This window comes from Taurulus bubalis, assembly GCF_910589615.1.
Source record: "Taurulus bubalis genome assembly, chromosome: 10".
Taxonomy (NCBI): Eukaryota; Metazoa; Chordata; class Actinopteri; order Perciformes; family Cottidae; genus Taurulus; species Taurulus bubalis.
Genome location: NC_136598.1, coordinates 6,754,766 through 6,771,781, shown reverse-complemented (window position 1 = coordinate 6,771,781; position 17,016 = coordinate 6,754,766).

The window sequence follows — 17,016 nt, the reverse complement described above, 5'->3', positions numbered from 1 at the left end:
ACAAAAATTAGGGGGTATGTCTGCGAGAAAACCTTTGATTAATGTGTAAAAGTCTGCTTGGTTCACACAGTTTATTAATTAATGGCTGTACAGTTTGTTTATTTGTCCTATTGAGTTACACAGAGGGATTTTTTTTGTATAGCTCATGTGAAAATAAAAAAAAAAGTTCTACTGTAACAGTTCACAGAGCAGAGCTATGAGGTATTTTCTTTGGAAGACACGAATCACTGTGTGTCAACATTGAAACTGGCAGGATCTGGAAATACCACAAAATCTGGTAAATTGTGTGTTATCATTGTTGTCAAGTATGTGCCAGGAACAGGGAGTTTTAGGTGTTTTCACTGCGCAGTGGGCACACTTCCTAAATTCATCTTATTCTGTATAATGTATGACACCCCCTCACCTGTAATTGCATGCAGAAAATGTTGTTGGACACCAAAATACAGTGCAGGGAGGCGTAAAATGATCCTTCCTGAATTCACAGGGTCTGTTTAAGTGTGTGCGTGTGTGTGCGCGTGTGCGTGTGTGTGTGTGTGTGTGTGTGTGTGTGTGTGTGTGTCCTGGTCGAGAAATTGTAAAAAACAAGAAGTGGGTATGAGACTTGATGTGTAGATCACTTATTGTGTAAGTCAGCATTAGTTTCATTGGAATAAGCTGCGAGATGCAGCAATACCATGACTTGAAATTTACAAGAGTACCTTAAAAAAACATTAAATATATATATAATTGTTATATATATACATATATATAACAATTATATCTTTATGACTGTGGGAACATTGTCTGATCTGTCTGCAGATCATCATGAGCTGTGGCAAACACATGTCAATGTGCTGCGCCTCGCCCATGTGCAGAGAACAATACTTACTGTCAGTTACAGTTCGAGATGAATCTATCAGGAGTAAAGTGAGGAGAAAAGGTTGAGGGTGGAGTAAACCATGCTGTGAAGTACATCTTAATTTAGTGAGGCACAGATTAGCTGCTTCTCAATAGGTTTGTGATTAACCCAGGGTTGAGATTGTTGATGTTGGGGAAATATTGTGGTCATAGGTGGCAGCTAAAGAATTGTCAAGTTATAGTTAAGGCTGGCGACGAATACAACTTGGTTAAGATCAGGGATAACTGGCCCAGGAGTTATGATAAAAGGCTCCTTGGTTGGTCATGATTAGATTATTGACTCTCTGGGCATGGCCTGCTGGCAACGCATTTTGGGGGATTTGGGGAATATTGGGTTCACAAACTTTACAATTGTGTGAGATACAAAGTTATATATTTTTCATGGGGGAAAAATATCTGGTTTGAAATGTTCACTCTTTACAGCTGAGTTTTCGTGTGAATAAGCAATCTTTCAAACCAAAACGAATCAATTTCAGAAATAACCATAACTGAAACAAGTATAAAAGCACAGTGAGCAACATAAAAAGGGCATGTGTGGTTTTGTGTGAGAGTGTGTGGTATGTCTATCAGCGTGTGAGGGCATGGGTGTGTGTTTGCCTGTGAGAGGCCCAGTGAGTGGGAGAGTCAGGCTCTGCTGGGACTCACAGCTGCTTCATGGTGCTGTTCCAGGAAGAGCTGCTGGACTTGTTAGTGTTTACTGGCAGTCCGTTTGTGTGTCTGTGTGTGTGTGTCTGTGTGTGTGTGTGTGTGTGTGTGTGTGTGTGTGTGTGTATATCTTTGCCTTGATGTGTTAGACTGGGTGTTGGTCCTCTCTTGTTAGGCCACTCATGTTCTCCTCCTCAGCTGCCCTCACACCCTTTTCTAGTCTTTTTATGAAATTTGCAACAGAATAAGGCAACGATGCTGAGCCAGGACACACTAACAGAACAGTTAAGTCTGATTCTAGCTAATGGTGTGAATTAAAAGTGGGCAATGATTGTCCCTGGGAAGCCAGCAGAGCACAAGTAGCCATTTTGGAAGATTGCTGTTCGGAAATGCCACAAGTCGTAGATTACAAAAGCTTTTCTTTGGTCACCCACACCTTCACGGTAAAAGTGTGCAGTATTCTAAATGTGTCGGGGCCTTAGGGGGAAATGAGAGGGACCCAATAATGCCACCTGGGGAATTACGCCCCAAGAAATATAATCTGAGGAACCTTAAACATAGTCTTTCTGCACTGCGAAGAGGAAAAACCTAGATATTCACAAAGTTTGTGATGAATGAATGGTTGTTTCTTCATGCAAAATATATTTGGGGTTTACAAGCTGCTTTATTTGAGGTGTTTAGTGAAGGCAGGTCACAAGGGTTAAGATATTGTTTTGAGAATTGATCAGGCCCACAGATTTGTTACTGATATGTAAAAGACATGTTTTGTAAAATGTGAAAGGTTTTATTTATGGAATCAAAAATAATACAATTTGCAGGGATGGGAGCTGCAGGGAAGGAAAGAATATTACTGGACAAATGAATGACAAAATTCTAAAACTGCATCACAATCTTTAATATTCTAAAATGTTCTCTCCAACATAGTTACCGGTAACTCACCTCAGGTGTGACACAGGAATCCTCATGACAGAAATGGTGCAGTCTACATTCATATCCCAGTGTTTGTACATGCATACAGGCATCAAATACATTTCTTAGGATTTGAATAGTGGGAAGCTGCACGGCATGATTTTGTACTGACTATGCTGTCGGCAAGAGAGTGGGATTGTAAGGTTAAAACAGCTGAAAAATCAAAAACATGAAACCAAAAACGAGTTCTTTATCCAAGTCTAGTTGTACCTACTGTATTTCACAGAGACTGAGTAAATATTCCACTGAATATACGTCTACAGGAGAAGCGTTGTGAATCTATCATGACACTGTAAGTCCCCTCAGTTACTCCTCAGCCCTTCATGGGTCTTGTCACACTTTGAAAGGCCAGAAGAACAGACTAAACACGGTGAGACTGGCCTTTCTCCTCACTAAGCTCGGAGGTGTCTGGACCAGGTGCAGATGGACTCCCTTGAACGGTGCAGTGTGTGTACATGAGCGTGTCTGTGTCTGCCTACTCTCCTCCAGGTGATGTGAAGGGGAACATGATACCTAACAGGACATGATGTCAGTTGGAAGTCTGAGCCTCTGACGTGACAGAGTGACCGTTGTGTTGCTTCTCTTGGAATGCTTGTCTTCATTTACCGTCCATTTTTTTAAAACTCGGTTTCATTTTCAAAGGAATTTCCCCTGAAAACCCTCTGCGTAGCACAAAAACCACAAGACTTGTGAGTGTCAGACTGCTAGTGTGTTTAAATGGGTAAGTGGCAGATCACTAGTGTATATGTGGGGGTGTTTTTGTATTTCTAATTTCAAGGTCTGAATGTCCTCATCAGGATAGAAACATGAAACAACTCCTTCACAGTAAGGTCAATCCTCTTTTTTCTTCTATTAGTTTAAGTTTTAGAGGATAAAGGTGTTGTAACTATAATTGCTTATGCTGCGTTCACATCAAACGCGGCACAAAAATTCGCATCGCGTTTACCGCGTCGGTTTACTCGCTCGACAATAAAAGTGTGTTCACACCAAACGCGTCAAAGGGGGCTTGTCTCCGTGAAAACTCCATCGTGTCTGGGTTCATAATATTATCCGTAGTCCCACAACAGCGTCTGAATGACGGCCGCTACCAGCGCTCCTTCAGCAGACCAGCAGCAGATTGATTCAGGAACGGCAAGACGGCAGTGATGACGAGCGGAGCTTCTCAACGCCGATTGGCTGACGCGTTTTTTTCCCGACGGAGTTGCAATTTTTTTATTTGCACCGCGTCAAACACGCTATTCGCCCCGCCCGGTGGAAGAAAACGCTTTTCCGCAACCTATCGTCTATGCATTGACTGTGCATGTAATCTACTCGTGCGTCAAATTCGGCTGCATTTGGTGTGAACGCAGCATTAGAGCCAAGCACACAGCAACATCACTAAAATGAAGCCCAAAAATGGCACTGATTTTAAGGTTGACCAAACTTATTTGGGAGAGAAAGTAAAGAACATTTGAATTGTCTGTTGTTAACATACATCACTGTTAACAGATCTCTTGGTTTAACTTTGAAATACTGTACTTACCATTTGTGACATTATTATTAAGATAACAGATTATGATCAAGATGGGTTTTGGTAAACTGATGGCTTGTTTACGACCTGACAGCTCGTGTTTTTTTCAGACTCAGTAATGTGTTCCCAAATCTTAACAATTACATTGGTAAGCTCAACAGTGCTTACCAAAGGTCACTGTTGGCTCTGATTCTTTAGCTACTACCTCTTACGTTCGTTCACCCGCTAAGTCCTAATTCTGACTGTCGGCTGTTTGGTTTTGGACAGGTAGTGTTCAGAAACCATCTGAATGCAGAAGGAAACGACCCAGATGACAGGAGATGTGCATGGTCTAGCAGTCATCATTCTTGTAGGTTTGTCTCAATACGCTATCCCTTGTACATTACACAAAGCCTTGCGCAAAAATGTTGATTATCGCTGCTTTGAAGATTCAGTATCGGCAGCAACGGTTAGTATGCTGCAAAGTTAAGGCTTTGAATATAGTGTAATAAACAACCTCACGAGACTAGTAATATAAACACACGTGTGTGTGTGTGTGTGTGTGTGTGTGTGTGTGTGTGTGTGTGTGTGTGTGTGTGTGTGCCCATCATAAAGTGTGCTTTCACTCTTGCATGCAAGTGTGTGTGCATGTGTGTATATTGGGGGGGATATATGAGGTAGAGATTACATTGAGATAAGAGAAGCCAAATGGCCTCGGGAGTCCTGCCTGGACCTCAACGAGGGAAGCGAGAGGAAATGGGTCCAGAGGCCAAACTCAGCTGTGTATATATTCTGAGGGGTTCTGAAAGTGGACATGTACCCATCCTCCCCTGCCTCCCCCCACCCACTCCCTCGCTCCCTCCCTCCTTCGTCGGCCAGCGCCACTCCGTGCGTCTCAGGGCAGATTTCTCCCACAGTTGGGAGTGCTGGGTTGTGTGGCGGCCTGTTTATACTGGAGCGTGGACTTCCTAGTGGCAGCCTGCACCTATCTAAACATCCCCCCGGCCGCTGCTCTGTGTTCCCGGCCTCGCACAGCCTCCCCCTCCTCCCCCACCCGACTCATCCCAACCCTGCTCACTCTCTCTCACACCCTCTTTCTGCTTTATCACTCCCTCACTGCGGGTCCTCTCGTCATCCCTGCTCGCTGTCCATCTTTCCCTTTCTTTTCCTCATTTCTCGTGCATATAGTCTTCCTTCTCCTCCCTCCTTCCATCTTGCTCAGCTTTTACTTCCGTTGCTGCTTTTTCTCATGATTGAGTTGCTCTTGTACTTTCACCTTTGGCTTTGCCTTTCTGTGGGAGCAGGATACTGTGATAAAAAAGGACTTCTTCAAAACACAATATCTGTGTTGTAAAAGACTGTTTTTTTTCGCTTTTTACATACTTTTACACTTTTTCCTAATTCCTGGTTTGTCATCTGTTTTTATTCTTAATTTATTCTTTTTACATATGGTGCATTCTAATACAGGTGCACAATACCGATAGTGAACCTTTGCATGTAAATTGTTTACCGTGTTTACCTTCTTAGTACTGGGCTCAGGCTGATGCGATAATGTCTTCAATTCTGCACATATTTGGTCATAAACCACACTATTGGACAAATAGACATTTTGATTATTGGGGTGTATGAAAAGGTTAAGGGATTACCAAATGATCATCCTGAGTGGGACATGAATGTCTGTTCCAAGTTGCATGGCAATCCATCCCATGTTTGTGAAAATGTTTCCAATATTTCCTCCTAAAAAAAATAAAATTGCTAGTGGCACTGAACGATAAGTCATGGTATCAACAAAGTCTGGACTTAATTCTGTGCCAATCCTTTGAGCAGATGTATACTTAATTGAATTAAGTGATACATTTGGCCAGTTGATGCTACTAGATGGGTCAGGGGATCACTAATGACATTGAGATTCATCCTTTGTGGACCATGAATGTCTAAAAAAATGTCATGGCAATCCCTCCCATAGCTGTTGAGATATTACAGTCTGAACCAACCGGCCCACAAACCGACTAGCATTGCCATCCTTACAGCCACTGCGCTGCTGTGGGTAGAAATAGTTTCTATTTTCCGAAATCCATTTGTCTCGTTTTGAAAGATGATGTACTGTAACCACTCAAAAAGTCAGATGACCATCTATACCGCTCGCATAGCAAGAAGTAATCACGCTATTCAAGAAAAGCACAGCTCTGCAGAGACGATGTTTTGTACCGTGTCATTTTTATCCATTAATCAGGTCATTATCAGTTGATTATAGTATCACTCCTTGTTTCGCACATACACAAGCACAGACACACAAGCCAGACATATAGCACACCTCCTCTTTGTTTGTTTATTTGTCTGATTATCAGCCCCTGTCCAAAAGAGCAGCAGCAGGATATCTGGTGTAACACAATAGCAGGGTCTGTTCCCCGGGGAGCTTGCTGCTCTGTACTGTTAGTCCACTGGAGCATCCAACTTAGCATTATCGCTTTTGTCCAGGGATCAGCCCGCTCTCTGCAACACTTGCCTCGAGGCACTCTGAGAATACAACTCATGGGGTGTTTATGTGTTCAGACAACTGGTTTCATTCCCTCCCTCTCCACCTTCTGCACTGGCGAGTCCTTATCTCACTCGTGGTTTTACACTGTTGAAGAATAAGCTTTCTCAGGGGATCCCTTCAGCCTCTTTTGGGCTGTTTGGTTGATGTGAGCGGTGGTGATTGAATTATTTGTTCTGGTGTAGTCAGTGCAAGGTGAAGTATGTTGGACAAGTAATGACTGTGAAGGCTCCGGGGACACGTGTGCATGTTCATGTTCGCAATGCGCGTGTAAAGTGTGGGTGAAGTTGGGAGTGTGAAGTATGGAGGTCCGGCGAGAGCAGGGCCCGAGAAAGCGCGAGTGAAAGCGCGCCCTTGCTGACAGATGAATTGCTCTAATTAGAAATCCATAACATCCTGCCACATGGCCGCCTTATCCCCAGCACACTTCCTGCTCTGGGCCAGGCTGACGACAGCCAGCCCTGCTCCTTCCGTCACTCCGAGCGAGGGAACGACTCGACGAACGAGTGTGGGTGTCTCCTCTAGCACATGCCTCAGGCACACGTCTTATTTGTCAGTTCCCCCTTTTCTTGTGTGTGTGTGTGTGTGTGTGTGTGTGTGTGTGTGTGTGTGTGTGTGTGTGTGTCATCCCAGCCCTTTGTGTCTGGGGTCTTGCTCAGCTGGCTGGCTCACTGTCTCTATCACTTCCTCTGTTTTTGCCACACTCTCTGTCACACTGCCGCTCGATCCGTCTGCCTCCCTCCTCCATTCCTCCCTTTCACCCTCCCTCCTCCTCCCAGGTGTCTGGATGGGGGGCATGAGTTGAGGGAGTCCAGAGACAAGCATGGGGAATACAGATGATAACAGAGGTTGCAAGCCTGGCTCATGTGCGAGGAGGGTTCTTGCTCTGGCAGGAGCAGCGGTGCCAGCTCGTTGGATACACAGCAGGCCAGGAGACAATCTACTCTGCACATTAAGTGAGACATAACAGAGATCCATGGCCCCTAGTGAACATTATGCAAAGCTTAATGGCTCCTGTTGGATGCTCTGCACTATCTCTGGTCCATTATTAGATGAATGGCTCTGGAGTAAGTTTAATGGTGCTGTAGCTACTAATCTCTCAACTGATGAGAGGTTTCATAGCAAGTGTTTCATAGGAGACTGTGTTAATAAGTAAGCTTTTACAACATAAGGTGTCCAGCTTCTGCAATCTGCCAAAACAGCTTTTATTGCACATTCGTCCATAAATCCAGTGACTGTGTTTTATGGATGTCGTTGGAAAATGTAGTCTCATGCGGGTCCTGAGTCTCGACACCGAGCCCCAAGGAAGAGCCGCGAGCTTTGAAACAAATGTTACAAGTGGCCAAATGGTGGAATTACAACTTCCTGATCCTTCATGTGATGCCATTGAGCCCAAAAAGAGTTTCCCATCGACTTACATTGGCAAAGAGATGTCTGTAAATCAGCCAATATATTGCTTTTGTTTAGGTACATCAACTTCCCAGTATGAACATTTGAATAGCCCTTATTTCAATCATTAGGTACTAAAAGTTGTAAAATGCACTAAAAGCCCAATCCAGAGTTGTTTTCCTTCCCCAACCATGAATGAACCCGAGGCTGGGCCGAGGGCTAAGAGGCGGGGTTAAAGAAAACACTAGTGTGTATGCTCTATGGGCTCAGGGATGTGGAAGGTCGCCGAAAGATCTGATAATTTCGTACTCAGAGGTTTGGCTGTTTTGCTTCATGCGCCAGTGAGCAACTTTCATAGGAATAATCGAGGCCCCGAATGCTGATCAACACTGCTTTTTAATAGTTTGGTTTCCTTTAAATGTGGCCCACGTTTTAAAACATTTCTTAAAGCATGGAAGAATAAAATATAAATCAGAGTGTGTTCAATATATATAAGAGGACGAATATGATACATCATGGCATTTCATTGTTGCTACCCGAGGAAACTAGGATGAATATCTTGGTACAATCAAAGGTCACTGCCTGTTCTAGGGAGATACAGGTAACCATGGGTCGCAGAGGAGCCAAAGCACCCACCGCCCAAATATTAACAATGTTATTGTGTTCCTTCACATATGCTTCAATGTCACCTGTGCACATTTATTTACATGCGGACGTAGAAAGTTAGAGTTGCTGGTAGAGTGGAGGGTTGTAACGAAGAGAGGCAGTTTGACGTGAATGCCAACAGTAAAAGAAGCAGAATCAGGTAGTATCATAATGTGAAAGTATATCAAAAATATTTCCATCAGTCACTATTCCTATTTTTCTCTTCAGCAAAAACATTATTGCAACATGCATTTTTTTGTTTTCAGGCTCATCAAACTGTTTAGTGAACACTTGTGTTATCTTGCCGGGGAAACAATTGTACACTTCTAAACTTCTGAAAAGCATGGAAGTAACTAATAAGAACATTATATGATTAGACCAAAACCAGAGCAGGAAAATTCTTCATTTTACACTGGCACTTTTGATACTGTTTAATGTTTTAATAGATTAAACACTGGAACTGAGCATCTTTTAAAGAACCATTACATTGTTGTGTTGTCTCAAAACATGCACAAACGCACTCACACACTGACGCAAAATACAGCATTAGTGGACATGCACATTCAGAGAGATGCTCAGGCTCTGTGGTCAAACACACATACAAAGCCGCAGTGTAAGATTCACTGTGGTCTAAGCAGACTGGACCACAACTATTGTTTGAGTCCTCTGTGTCTTTTCAGTGTCCTGCTTACACACGCTCACCCTCACAAACACATACCAGAACACGCATGCAAATGCATGAGCGTTCTCACAAACACGATCCTGATGCACATACCAGCGTACATGTATTAACGGCTTCATGTTTAAAGTATGCAGTGTGTGTGTGTGTGTCTGTCAAAAGACGTAAGGGGAGGGGGGAAACAGGCAACGACGAAGGGAAAAGTGGGACAAGAGAGTCAGAGAGAGAGTTGAGCCACAGAACAACGCTGCTGCGAGCAGCTGTGGCACTCCCAGATTTCCCCCTGATTGCTTTCAGCTGGTACTTGAACCCTGGGCCTTTGGGTTTTGGAGGCCAGCCCAGACCCCACAATCCCCCCAGCGCCCCATCCAGCTGCCTGACCCCTCCCTGACCCCGTGCCGAGGATAGGAAAATACGAGCCGTGCCAAGCCAGAGAGACTCTTTTATTTTGCCTGCTGGCATGCTGCCGGTGACCAGAGCTTACATAATGGGAAACATAGCAGGACCCAGGAGAAAGCAGACCCTGCCCCCCTTTCTTTTTTCCCTCAACAATCGATCCTCCCCTTTCTCCCCCATCTCCTTTCTCCTCTTCTGCATTTCTGCTCCCCTCTCACCCCCACTTGCTCCGTCCTCTTCCTTCCCCTGTGCACTCTGCCTCCCCTCCTGTTTGTGATATATCTTTTTGGGCCCACTCGCCTGGGCACATTTATTACAGACAGCCTCGACACAATCCTGAAGCCGAGCCACCAGCAACACAACGGCACAGCGCACACTCACAGACGCACTCAAACGCACAGGCGCACACACGTGTGGGCGTGTGTTTGCACACTCTGAACATTTACAGTTTGTGTTGTGTGAGTAGTGAACTTTGAGAGAAGAATGTACGCGTCGTGATTAAATGTTACCCTGCACATGAAGACATAGAGAACTGTGATACATTACAGCATATAATAGTAGTTGTATGTTTATATCCTCAGTGTGGTTATGTGATGTCTTGAGGTTTTTGTTTTTCTTTATTTTAGCTCACTAAAGTAAATTCCTATCAACCACATTGAAATGGCAATAAAGCATTGAATCCTTAAGCATGAGTCAATTTTCTTTGAGGTGGAAACACACTATGCTTTGTTCAGCATCTGTGTATTGTTTCTAAGGAAGGGCTCCTGGTAGAATCTTCCTTTGCTATTATATTAGTTGGCATACTTTGGGATTACAGATCCTGTGTGTTGCCATTTATTGGGTTTAATTTTATGACCCTTTTTATAAGAATGAATTTGGAAAAATTGAAAGAGATCCAGTCAAAATGAGCACTTGGTATATTAGCGCTTGGTTTTATTTTCTGTCTGAACTAAAAATGGAAGAGCAGGGCAGCTTGTCAAACCTCTGAACTGCCAAGTAACCTTTCCACTCATGTTAGCCCCTCTATTTGCTAAAGTCCACTGGGAGACAATTTGGAGGTGATCATAAACCAATTAGCTGTCAAGTGTTTTTTTAGGATGACATCACCAGACCACAGTGCTCCGGTTTAGTGAGGTCTAGACTGGCACGCCACAGCTGAGGCAGACACCACAGAAATACAGTCAGGGCCATAAGTAGTTGGACTGTGACACTATTTTTCTTATTTTCCTCTTTACACGACTGAAATGGATTTTAAATGATTGCAGTCAATATGTGGTTTAAGTGTAGAATTTCAGCTTTAATTCAATGGATATAACAAAACTAGGACATTGACCGTTTAGGAATTACAACCATGTTTACACAGTCCTCCACATTTTCAGAGGCTCAGAAGTAATTGGGCAATTGTCTGACAGATGGTTTGATGGCCAGGTGTGGCCTGTTCCCTCGTTATTTCATGACAAATTAAACAGATAAGAAGTCTGGAGATGATTCAAAATGTTAACTTTCTGCATTTGGTAGCTGGTCCAGGGAACTCTCAGCATGAGGACCAAAGAAGTGTCAATGCAAGTGAAGGAGGCCATTAAAAGGCTGACGAACTACACACACCTGTCAGGCAGATAGAAACCTTAGGATCAGCCAAATCAACAGTTTGGTACATTCCTAAAAATACAGAATATTCTGGTAAGCTCACCAACACCAAAAGGCCCGGAAGACCATTGAAAGACATGTAAAGTAGATGTAGCAGAATTATTTCCTTTGTAAAGAAAAGCCTTCATACCATGAATACTGAGGTCAGGAATACTCTGGAGGAGGAAAGCGTGTCTTTGTCAAAGTCTCCAATCAAGAGATGCCTTCATGAGTCTGAATACAGAAAGTTTACAACAAGGTGCAAACCATTGGTAACACTGAAGAGCAGGAAGGCCAGAAAACCTGGCTGAATAAATCTAAACAGTTTTAGACGACGGTTCTTTGGAAGATGAAACCAAGATGAACTTGTGCGAAGAATGATGGGAAGAGAAGGAAAGGAACGGCTCCTGATCCGAAGCAAACCACATCACCTGCTTAACATGGTGGAGGCAGTGCTGTGGCATGGGCTTGTATGGCTGCCAAAGGAACCGGGTCACTGGTGTTCATTGATGATGTCACAGCAGATAGAAGTAGCAGGATGAGTTTTGAGGGGTTTTGGGCGATACTATCTGCTCAGATTCAGCCAAAGGCTGCAAAACTGATTGGCGCTTCTCCGTACAGATGGATAATGACCCAAAACATACTGTGAAAACAGCCCAAGAGCTTCCCAAGGCAAAGCAATGGAATATTCTTCAATGGCCAAGTCAGTCACCTGATCTCCACCCAAGTGAGCATGCATTTATTTCAGATAAAAGTGAAGGCAGAAAGACCCTCAAACAAGCAGCAACAGAAGGAGGCAGCAGTAAAGGCCTGGCAAAGCATCTCAAGGCAGGAAACTCAGCGTTAGGTGATGACTATGGGTGTTAGACTTCAGACATTATCCATATATAGATATTGCTAGATATCCATTGAAATAAAGTTGAAAGTCTACACTTCAACCACATATTGTAGGCTTTATTTAAAATCCATTGCAGTCATTTAAATAGGCAAAATTAGAAAAATGACGTCACAGTCTAAATACATATGTCCCTGACTGTAGGTGGTCTACGTGTCTGCTTTATAAAAATCCCAAACAAGAGCGTCGGCACTATTAGTTATATTTTATTTTGATTCACGCTTGATTGATATTTTTATTGATTGGATTTCGGAGTCTCTGTTTAGTGCATGTTTGGTACAGCAGGGGAAAACAAAGAAGTACAGTAAGGACAACTTAAGGCTAGGTTTTTTTTTGTTTATTAGTTTTGAACAGACAGAAGCACAAGTGTCAAAGACGGTATCGTAACACAGTGTTCCCCTGACTGCGACTTTGAAATTATCCTATTTTCACAAAAAAACATTCTTAAACAACCTGCAAAGGGGCCAGATTACTTTATTATGAAGTGTGTTAATGTCAAGACTATGCCATGTGCACCATACTAATGTAACAACGTGGTGGCTCCGCAGTCGGAACAAGATGGCAACTGCCTCCGTCCACAGCAGTACATTATTTTTCTCCCGTGCCTCCTTACTTACTTACTACAGAATGCAAATAACTGTCAGTAATACACAGACAATGTATAAGTACCTCATACAACCCCACTTCAAATTATCCAAAGTATTCCTTTTATGCACTTTATTTTGTAGTCTAAATGCATTATTTAGTTCAACAGGTATGTCATGTAACATCATTACAGTCACAGTCTACATTTTCTCTCAAAACCTCTCTCTTCTGTCTTCTGCTCCTCATCTCTCACCTCCTCTTCACCCTCCTCTCCATATGTCCTTCTCGCTGTTCATCTATTTCACTCCTTGTGTCTCTCACTTCTTACAACAAATCCTCATTCCTGGGAAGGTCTCAATAGAGCGGAATCAGATTAAGTCATGGACGGGTGTTGAGGGAAAACGCTGACCTCTTCTCCTCCCTCTTGCTCCGTCTTTCATTTTTCAGTCTCTCTTTCTTGGCTCTTTTCTCCCCTCTGCGCTACTTTTTTCTCACTCTCCCGTGTACCCCCCAGCCTTCCAGATTGTAATAATAGTAATAATGATAATAATGGTGATGGGCCTGGTGACGGTGATGTAAAGAAACCTAATATTAGAATAACAAACACACTCTCTAACCAATGGTCATCATTTGACCTCTGTGAATGTGAGTGTGTGCGTGTGTGTACGTACACCCTTGAGCTTCTGAAACTCAGATTTGTGTGTGTGTGTGTGTGTGTGTGTGTGAGAGAGAGAGAGAGAGAGAGAAAGAGAGAGCTGAAGAAAAAGAAGAGATAGAGAAAGACAGTGAGGGAGAGGGAGTTTGCTGGCATGCTGTATATACGGTCACTTCCTCTCCAGTTTAAACAGAGCAGGCTGTGCTGGCAACCTCCGCTCCCCACTCCAAATGGTTTGCATCATGTTTAAACCCCCCTGCCACCACCCCTCCTTCTCTCCCCCTCTCTATTTCTCTCTCTCTCTTCCTTTCTCCATAAATCATCAAAATCTAAACTTTATGTGTTTGAAAAAAAACAACACCCCTTTGCTTTCTCCCTGCAGAAGGGCAAAAGAAAAAGCTATAAAACGGTTCTAGGATCTCTTTCCACTTCAAACATCCCCCCTCCTTTTACCTCCCCCCATCCCTCAGCCAGCCTCTTGTCACCCCCGTGTCCTGGTCATGGTGCTCTCATATCTAGCTGGGTAGATTTGCCTCCTCAAGAACCGACGTGGCTCCAGTAAAGCACCACATAAGGGGAGCTGGTGGATTCGGGAGGCAGATTATCTTCATAGACGAATCTCTATTGTAAATCCTTCTGTTTTTGAATCACATTAGTGCCCTGTGGTCACTCTGAAACGCCTGGGTGGGACATAAATGGCCCAAAATTTGAAGCTCTGATAAGAATGCACTGATTAAATAACTGACTAAATAGTCAACTGGCCATGAACAGTCAACTGAAACATGAGCTGTGGCTGAGGTCACATTTTGGGTCACAAGACGCGATGTAAAAAAGATGATAAACAACAATATAAAGACATTCTTGAGATTTTTAATTTTTTTGAACTCTTCCAGTCATCAAAAGTTTGACTGAGTATGAAAGTATATTTTTGGCTTCTGATCAGTATGTGTGACAACATAAGCATAAGTCGTGGAATCCTGGTAGCCCATCGGTGAAGACACGTAACCTTTAACCACAATATCTTTGGTTCAATTCTGGACCAGAACCTGTGTTGCCTTTCATAGCCCTCCCTCTGTGGGTTTCTATTGTGTCACATATCAACTGGCACGACTACAAAGATATTATTTAAAAACAATCTCAATTAATAGCCCCCTTACTAACTTCTTGTGATCTTTCAACCAGCAAAACCAACGCAGCGTTGGACCACGCTCAACTTTGGCCAAACATACACGTATGCATACATTCCTGGTAAACTTCGTTGTAACATGAATAACATATTTCTACAGTTTAACTCAAATTTGTCACAGTTGCCAGAGATAACTTTCCGGCGTTGTAAAATCCTGTCTGAGTATTAAAACCATTGTGCGGTATTTTAGTGTCTAATAAGTCTTCAAATGTATTTAGTATGTTACTCTGGAAGTGAATTTCCCCTAACATTAACCAAGTAATGTTGGTTGTTTAAACTCAACCGTGTCCTTAAGAGAAACTTTACATCAAGCTGAAAAAGTATTGTTTCACTGACCACACCAGCAGCACACTTCTACATGACTCCATGGATTGCTTTGGAAGAAAATTGTAAAAAGCTTATTTAGTCATTTAGATATGAAGACATTCATTGCAGTTCTTTCCAATTCAGATCCCATAACTCTTCAACTCTTTTCCTCCAACTTGATTAGACAAGACCTGCTCTTCAGTTTGCTTCATATGGACTTGCAGTGCTCATGCTCACTCTTGTCTGGCCCGCACTGTGTGTGCGCTCTCAGAAATAGAAATTAGGCAAGTGAGTAACATAACCACAGTTAAAGCAAAAAGAAATTGGTGGTTGACTGCGTGTCTTTTTGAGCTCAGTGTCTAAATAAAATAAGTGAATTATCTATTAATGCATGCAGGGAGTTTATGTGTTGCTTTGCTTTGATTCATTTATGTACGTGTTTACATTACACCACATAGATAGGACTAATCTGTTGTTGTGTGCTTGGTTGTGTGTGTCTAGATAGTGTACGTATACATACATACATACATACATACATTGTGTGTGTGTGCGTGCATGCGTGTGTGTCAAGTCATTAGACTTGGCTGTCCCTGCAAAGACCTTGGATCTCTTCAAAGCCTGAGGAGACGCTGTAAATCAGCCAAGATATTATATATTTTGAACATTGTCCCGGCCTGCTGACTGGCACACACACACACACACACATATAAATGAGCTCTCACACACACAGGAAGATATATCCGTGCAGACAAAGCACATCAACACATAGAGAGTTGACTACATGGGTGGGCACACATTACTGTCAGCTCCAGAGATGGAGCTGATAAAACCGGCCCTCAGCGCTGCAGATGAAGGCAAAGAGAGGCAATGTGGGGACAACCTCCTTTACACTAATAGACACACATACTCACACATAAACACACACCCCTTGGGCTTTGGCTCTCTGCTCTGTCTGAGCAGATCATATTTCAACATCTCACCTCTAGATAACAATGTTTATCAAAGGCTTTAAGTGTTTCTACTGAGCGCAGGTTTACACTCAAACCTCATTGTAGCGCACGTTCTGCAGCTCCTCACAAGCCTCTGATCCATTACAGATGGTATCCTTCCGCAAAAAAAGATAGATTAGAAATAATCTATTCATTTGTAATGGATTCACACTGATAAATCAGGAGGGGAATTACCATTGTGAGTCCTGGTGGTAGTTTGGAGAGGAAGAAGCAACACTCATTTCCATTTCAAACAAGCTACGTTGCCCTGCAGCCATATCTTCATTGGCTGAACATGTTCCTCACTCAGTAAACTGGACCCGGATCAAAACAACTCTTTGATTTAACACCATCCAAGATCCAGGACCTCAGCTACTGAGGGACAAAGAAACCACAGATCAAAGGTTGGGCCCAGGTGTCAGAGGGAATGGGAAGGAGATGTGTGAGTGTGCAACCGTGTAAGGTTGTAGTAGCAGTTAAGGAAAACTAAAGCAAGGGAAGGGAACATGTTTGTAAAAGTGAACGATGCATGTCAGTGGAGAAAAACATGTGCGTAAAAGTACTTTAATGGAGCATCTTGAGTCGAAGAAACACATACACAAACTTTAGTCAGATGTCTAAAATGACTGCAAAAAGAAGAAAAAAACACAAATGCATGAATACAAATGCAAGCACAAAGTTAGGTTTTCAGTAGCATGCTAGCTTGTCCATTGGTTTAAGAACCCTCATTCTATTACTTCTGTCACAATATTGTAGATTCTCTCTAAGCACTACATTGAAAATAAAAAAAATGTTTTTATCACCTGTCTACATAATTATATAGCAAGGTAGGAATGTTGATAGGAAGGCTAATAGGGATTAGGAAGGCAAATAATATATATAGGATGTCATGTCCTTTTTTTCTTTATTTTTTATTCCCTTTTTGAATTTTTTACTGCAGACCGCCTATTGTCCCTGCCTCTTGTCTTGCTTCATTCATATTTTTTTCCTTTGGTTAAGGCTGGTGCAGTCTTATATATTTAGATGGAAGACTTTTACTCACACAATGGAACTGGTGGTATGTGGGAGTAAAATGACTGTGACTTAAATAAAAAAGTATTCTGAGGAAGTAGAATGAAAAACAACACAG